Raw genomic sequence first — 7500 nt, 5'->3', positions numbered from 1 at the left:
GGCGCTGCTTGCGGCCGGCACCCACGGGTAACCCGGCCCGAGGCCCGCACCGGCACCTGGCGTGCTTTAGGACACCTGAGGGCTCGCGGGGCCGCGCGGCCGTCACACAGCCCGGTTCGGTAAAGAAGCCCGAGGAACCCCAACCGAGCAGGTAGCGGGATGGGGGGGGTGCGGGGTGACACGGGGAGGCACGCGCCCCGCCGCTTCCACCACCGCCGTCTCTTTGCTCGTCACGGTCCGCGCCGCTCGGAGGGAAGGGGACAACACCTCGCACGAGACGGGAAGCGACATTGGAAAGGAGACCGCCCGGCCCGAACACCGGAGCCCCGCCGTGGCTCCCTATGACGGGGAGTACGGAAGACCCGGCCCGCCGGGGGCCCTCTCCGACGCCACCCGAAAAGCCTCATCGATCAGGAAAGGGAAGGGGAACGGAGGAGAAGCGGAGGCCCCACGGCCACGGTTCCTGGGACAGCGACGGCCGCACGCGCCGGCCCCCGGACCCCGAACCTCGGGCAGGGCTGGGCAGCACAGGCGCGGGGCCCTGCGTGCGAGCGAGCGAGCGGGCAGCGTCGACAGCAGAAGCCCAACGCGGCGTGGCCACCGGCAGAGCCGGATTGCCGTAGAGGCTTCTCTGCAACGTGCCCGCGGATGGCTGCTGTTAACGGGCGTGGGGAGGGGGGGGGAGCCACGGCAGGCTCCACTCCCAAACCCCGGCCCTACAAGCGTTCGAGTGCCGGAGACCGCCGCCCGTCTCGGCCCGGCCCTGGAGAAACCCCTCTTGGAGCCCTCGCTCCAGTCGGCAACGGCCACCGGAGCCTGCGGGCAAGCAGCGGCTTCGCGCGGCTTCTGGCAGTCGGAAGCGCCGTGAGCGATAGATAGGAGGCAGAACGGCCACGGCCAGGGCCGCCGGGCAACGCCCGAGTCCGCCGGCTGAGCCGCGGGTGACAAGCGTTCGAGTGCCGGCGACCGCCGCCGGTCTCGGCCCGGCCCTGGAGAAACCCCTCTTGGAGCCTTCGCTCCAGTCGGCAACGGCCACCGGAGCCTGCGGGCAAGCAGCGGCTTCGCGCGGCTTCTGGCAGTCGGAAGCGCCGTGCGCGATAGGTAGGAGGCAGAACGGCCACGGCCAGGGCCGCCGGGCAACGCCCGAGTCTGCCGGCTGAGCCGCGGGTGACAAGCGTTCGAGTGCCGGCGACCGCCGCCCGTCTCGGCCCGGCCCTGGAGAAACCCCTCTTGGAGCCCTCGCTCCAGTCGGCAACGGCCACCGGAGCCTGCGGGCAAGCAGCGGCTTCGCGCGGCTTCTGGCAGTCGGAAGCGCCGTGCGCGATAGGTAGGAGGCAGAACGGCCACGGCCAGGGCCGCCGGGCAACGCCCGAGTCTGCCGGCTGAGCCGCGGGTGACAAGCGTTCGAGTGCCGGCGACCGCCGCCGGTCTCGGCCCGGCCCTGGAGAAACCCCTCTTGGAGCCCTCGCTCCAGTCGGCAACGGCCACCGGAGCCTGCGGGCAAGCAGCGGCTTCGCGCGGCTTCTGGCAGTCGGAAGCGCCGTGCGCGATAGGTAGGAGGCAGAACGGCCACGGCCAGGGCCGCCGGGCAACGCCCGAGTCTGCCGGCTGAGCCGCGGGTGACAAGCGTTCGAGTGCCGGCGACCGCCGCCCGTCTCGGCCCGGCCCTGGAGAAACCCCTCTTGGAGCCCTCGCTCCAGTCGGCAACGGCCACCGGAGCCTGCGGGCAAGCAGCGGCTTCGCGCGGCTTCTGGCAGTCGGAAGCGCCGTGCGCGATAGGTAGGAGGCAGAACGGCCACGGCCACAGCCGCCGTGCAACGCCCGAGTCTGCCGGCTGAACCGCGAGTAGCTGCAGCGGTTCGATGGCGCTGGTCCGCGAGCGCCAGCCCTCTGCCCTAGTATACGGACAGCGAGGTCCCCGGCCCCGGCGGGCTCGAAGAGAACCGTCTTCCCCCAGCGGGGAGGCGCGCGAGCGCCGCCGCCTCTTACCATGACGTAACTGGAGGCAGCGCAAAGCAGCGACCCCTTCGGCAGCTCCGAAGAAGAACCGGGCAAGACGTCTACCTGCCAGAACCGCGGTGGAGCCAAAGTCCCGCCGGAGCGAGGTAGACGAGGCATCCCTTTCCGCCGGCAGCTCCGGCGGCCACATCGGGCACACCGGACCCGGCGGACGGTAAAACGGGTAGACCTGGCCTCCCTGCCGGCAGAACGGGTAGACGAGGCCTCCCTGCCTGGAACCGGGTAGACCTGGCATCCCTGCCGGAAGCGGGTAGACCTGGCATCCCTGCCGGTAAAACGGGTAGACCTGGCCTCCCTGCCGGCAGAACGGGTAGACGAGGCCTCCCTGCCTGGAACCGGGTAGACCTGGCATCCCTGCCGGAAGCGGGTAGACCTGGCATCCCTGCCGGCAAAACGGGTAGACCTGGTCTCCCTGCCGCCAAAACGGGTAGACCTGGCCTCCCTGCAGGTAAAACGGGTAGACCTGGCCTCCCTGCCGGCAGAACGGGTAGACCTGGCCTCCCTGCCGCCACAACGGGTAGACCTGGCATCCCTGCCGGCAAAACGGGTAGACCTGGTCTCCCTGCCGGTAAAACGGGTAGACCTGTTCTCCCTGCAGGTAAAACGGGTAGACCTGGCCTCCCTGCCGGTAAAACGGGTAGACCTGGCCTCCCTGCCGGCAGAACGGGTAGACCTGGCATCCCTGCCGGCAAAACGGGTAGACCTGGTCTCCCTGCCGGTAAAACGGGTAGACCTGGTCTCCCTGCAGGTAAAACGGGTAGACCTGTTATCCCTGCCGGCAAAACGGGTAGACCTGGTCTCCCTGCAGCCAGAACGGGTAGACCTGGCATCCCTGCCGGTAAAACGGGTAGACCTGGTCTCCCTGCCGGCAAAAAGGGTAGACCTGTTCTCCCTGCCGCCAGAACGGGTAGACCTGGCCTCCCTGCCGGTAAAACGGGTAGACCTGGTCTCCGTGCAGGTAAAACGGGTAGACCTGGCATCCCTGCCGGCAGAACGGGTAGACCTGGTCTCCCTGCCGCCAGAACGGGTAGACCTGGCATCCCTGCCGGCAAAACGGGTAGACCTGGTCTCCCTGCCGGTAAAACGGGTAGACCTGGCCTCCCTGCAGGTAAAACGGGTAGACCTGTTATCCCTGCCGGCAAAACGGGTAGACCTGGCATCCCTGCCGGCAAAACGGGTAGACCTGGTCTCCCTGCCGGTAAATGGGTAGACCTGGTCTCCCTACCGCTAGAACGGGTAGACCTGGCCTCCCTGCCGGCAGAACGGGTAGACCTGGCCTCCCTGCCGGTAAAACGGGTAGACCTGGCATCCCTGCAGGTAAAACGGGTAGACCTGGCATCCCTGCCGGCAAAACGGGTAGACCTGGTCTCCCTGCCGGTAAAACGGGTAGACCTGTTCTCCCTGCAGGTAAAACGGGTAGACCTGTTCTCCCTGCCGCCAGAACGGGTAGACCTGGCATCCCTGCCGGCAAAACGGGTAGACCTGGTCTCCCTGCCGGTAAATGGGTAGACCTGGTCTCCCTGCAGGTAAATCGGGTAGACCTGTTATCCCTGCCGGCAAAACGGGTAGACCTGGTCTCCCTGCAGCCAGAACGGGTAGACCTGGTCTCCCTGCCGGCAAAACGGGTAGACCTGGTCTCCCTGCCGGCAAAAAGGGTAGACCTGTTCTCCCTGCCGCCAGAACGGGTAGACCTGGTCTCCCTGCCGGCAATATGGGTAGACCTGGCCTCCCTGCAGCCAGAACGGGTAGACCTGGCATCCCTGCCGGTAAATGGGTAGACCTGGCATCCCTGCCGGTAAAACGGGTAGACCTGGCATCCCTGCCGGCAATACGGGTAGACCTGGTCTCCCTGCCGCTAGAACGGGTAGACCTGGCATCCCTGCCGGTAAAACGGGTAGACCTGGCCTCCCTGCCGGCAATACGGGTAGACCTGGCCTCCCTGCCGGTAAAACGGGTAGACCTGGCCTCCCTGCCGGCAGAACGGGTAGACCTGGTCTCCCTGCAGGAAAAACGGGTAGACCTGGTCTCCCTGCAGCCAGAACGGGTAGACCGGGCATCCCTGCCGGAAAATGGGTAGACCTGGCATCCCTGCCGGTAAAACGGGTAGACCTGGCATCCCTGCCGGCAGAGCGGGTAGACCTGGTCTCCCTGCCGCCAGAACGGGTAGACCTGGCCTCCCTGCAGGTAAAACGGGTAGACCTGGCCTCCCTGCCGGCAGAAGGGGTAGACCTGGCCTCCCTGCCGGCAGAAGGGGTAGACCTGTCCTCCCTGCGGACAGAGCGGGTCGCCCGTGCTGGAGGCCCGTATGCAGGGGTGCCTGCACGGGGTGGGAAGGGCCGGCGGCGGGCTGCCTGTGCTCTCTCAGCCGGGGCGGCGGTGGGGGGGCTTGCGGGGGGTGGCTGGGGTCGGCAGGCCGGCCCTGCCGGAGGCCCGTATGCAGGGGTGCCTGCACGGGGTGGGAAGGGGCGGCGGCGGGGTGCCTGTGCTCTCTCAGCCGGGGCGGCGGTGGGGGGGCTTGTGGGGGGTGGCTGGGGGCGGCAGGCCGGCCGTGCCGGAGGCCCGTATGCAGGGGTGCCTGCACGGGGTGGGAAGGGGCGGCGGCGGGCTGCCTGTGCTCTCTCAGCCGGGGCGGCGGTGGGGGGGCTTGCGGGGGGTGGCTGGGGGCGGCAGGCCGGCCCTGCCGGAGGCCCGTATGCAGGGGTGCCTGCACGGGGTGGGAAGGGCCGGCGGCGGGCTGCCTGTGCTCTCTCAGCCGGGGCGGCGGTGGGGGGGCTTGCGGGGGGTGGCTGGGGGCGGCAGGCCGGCCCTGCCGGAGGCCCGTATGCAGGGGTGCCTGCACGGGGTGGGAAGGGGCGGCGGCGGGCTGCCTGTGCTCTCTCAGCCGGGGCGGCGGTGGGGGGGCTTGCGGGGGGTGGCTGGGGGCGGCAGGCCGGCCCTGCCGGAGGCCCGTATGCAGGGGTGCCTGCACGGGGTGGGAAGGGCCGGCGGCGGGCTGCCTGTGCTGTCTCAGTCGGGGCGGCGGTGGGGGGGCTTGCGGGGGGTGGCTGGGGGCGGCAGGCCGGCCCTGCCGGAGGCCCGTATGCAGGGGTGCCTGCACGGGGTGGGTGGGCCTGCGGCGGGCTGCCTGTGCTCTCTGAGCCGGGGCGGCGGTGGGGGGGGCTTGCGGGGGGTGGCTGGGGGCGGCAGGCCGGCCCTGCCGGAGGCCCGTATGCAGGGGTGCCTGCACGGGGTGGGTGGGCCTGCGGCGGGCTGCCTGTGCTCTCTGAGCCGGGGCGGCGGTGGGGGGGGGTTGCGGGGGGTGGCTGGGGGCGGCAGGCCGGCCCTGCCGGAGGCCCGTATGCAGGGTTGCCTGCACGGGGTGGGAAGGGGCGGCGGCGTGGTGCCTGTGCTCTCTCAGCCGGGGCGGCGGTGGGGGGGCTTGCGGGGGTTGTCTGGGGGCGGCAGGCCGGTCCTGCCGGAGGCCCGTATGCAGGGGTGCCTGCACGGGGTGGGAAGGGGCGGCGGCGGGCTGCCTGTGCTGTCTCAGCCGGGGCGGCGGTGGGGGGGGCTTGCGGGGGGTGGCTGGGGTCGGCAGGCCGGCCCTGCCGGAGGCCCGTATGCAGGGGTGCCTGCACGGGGTGGGAAGGGCCGGCGGCGGGCTGCCTGTGCTGTCTCAGCCGGGGCGGCGGTGGGGGGGGTTGCGGGGGGTGGCTGTGGGCGGCAGGCCGGCCCTGCCGGAGGCCCGTATGCAGGGGTGCCTGCACGGGGTGGGAAGGGCCGGCGGCGGGCTGCCTGTGCTGTCTCAGTCGGGGCGGCGGTGGGGGGGCTTGCGGGGGGTGGCTGGGGTCGGCAGGCCGGCCCTGCCGGAGGCCCGTATGCAGGGGTGCCTGCACGGGGTGGGTGGGCCTGCGGCGGGCTGCCTGTGCTCTCTGAGCCGGGGCGGCGGTGGGGGGGGCTTGCGGGGGGTGGCTGGGGGCGGCAGGCCGGCCCTGCCGGAGGCCCGTATGCAGGGGTGCCTGCACGGGGTGGGAAGGGCCGGCGGCGGGCTGCCTGTGCTCTCTGAGCCGGGGCGGCGGTGGGGGGGGATTGCGGGGGGTGGCTGGGGTCGGCAGGCCGGCCCTGCCGGAGGCCCGTATGCAGGGGTGCCTGCACGGGGTGGGAAGGGCCGGCGGCGGGGTGCCTGTGCTCTCTCAGCCGGGGCGGCGGTGGGGGGGCTTGCGGGGGTTGTCTGGGGGCGGCAGGCCGGTCCTGCCGGAGGCCCGTATGCAGGGGTGCCTGCACGGGGTGGGAAGGGGCGGCGGCGGGCTGCCTGTGCTGTCTCAGCCGGGGCGGCGGTGGGGGGGCTTGTGGGGGGTGGCTGGGGGCGGCAGGCCGGCCCGGCCGGAGGCCCGTATGCAGGGGTGCCTGCACGGGGTGGGTGGGCCTGCGGCGGGCTGCCTGTGCTCTCTGAGCCGGGGCGGCGGTGGGGGGGGGCTTGCGGGGGGTGGCTGGGGTCGGCAGGCCGGCCCTGCCGGAGGCCCGTATGCAGGGGTGCCTGCACGGGGTGGGAAGGGCCGGCGGCGGGCTGCCTGTGCTGTCTCAGCCGGGGCGGCGGTGGGGGGGGTTGCGGGGGGTGGCTGTGGGCGGCAGGCCGGCCCTGCCGGAGGCCCGTATGCAGGGGTGCCTGCACGGGGTGGGAAGGGCCGGCGGCGGGCTGCCTGTGCTGTCTCAGCCGGGGCGGCGGTGGGGGGGCCTGTGGCGGGTGGCTGGGGGCGGCAGGCCGGCCCTGCCGGAGGCCCGTATGCAGGGGTGCCTGCACGGGGTGGGAAGGGCCGACGGCAGGCTGCCTGTGCTCTCTCAGCCGGGGCGGCGGTGGGGGGGCTTGCGGGGGGTGGCTGGGGTCGGCAGGCCGGCCCTGCCGGAGGCCCGTATGCAGGGGTGCCTGCACGGGGTGGGAAGGGCCGGCGGCGGGCTGCCTGTGCTCTCTCAGCTGGGGCGGCGGTGGGGGGGGTTGCGGGGGGTGGCTGGGGGCGGCAGGCCGGCCCTGCCGGAGGCCCGTATGCAGGGGTGCCTGCACGGGGTGGGAAGGGCCGGCGGCGGGCTGCCTGTGCTGTCTCAGTCGGGGCGGCGGTGGGGGGGCTTGCGGGGGGTGGCTGGGGTCGGCAGGCCGGCCCTGCCGGAGGCCCGTATGCAGGGGTGCCTGCACGGGGTGGGTGGGCCTGCGGCGGGCTGCCTGTGCTCTCTGAGCCGGGGCGGCGGTGGGGGGGGCTTGCGGGGGGTGGCTGGGGTCGGCAGGCCGGCCCTGCCGGAGGCCCGTATGCAGGGGTGCCTGCACGGGGTGGGAAGGGCCGGCGGCGGGCTGCCTGTGATCTCTCAGCCGGGGCGGCGGTGGGGGGGGTTGCGGGGGGTGGCTGGGGGCGGCAGGCCGGCCCTGCCGGAGGCCCGTATGCAGGGGTGCCTGCACGGGGTGGGAAGGGCCGGCGGCGGGCTGCCTGTGCTCTCTGAGCCGGGGCGGCGGTGGGG

This window comes from Opisthocomus hoazin, unplaced genomic scaffold (genome assembly GCF_030867145.1).
Source record: "Opisthocomus hoazin isolate bOpiHoa1 unplaced genomic scaffold, bOpiHoa1.hap1 HAP1_SCAFFOLD_112, whole genome shotgun sequence".
NCBI classification, from domain to species: Eukaryota; Metazoa; Chordata; class Aves; order Opisthocomiformes; family Opisthocomidae; genus Opisthocomus; species Opisthocomus hoazin.
This window is presented reverse-complemented; position numbering follows the sequence as displayed.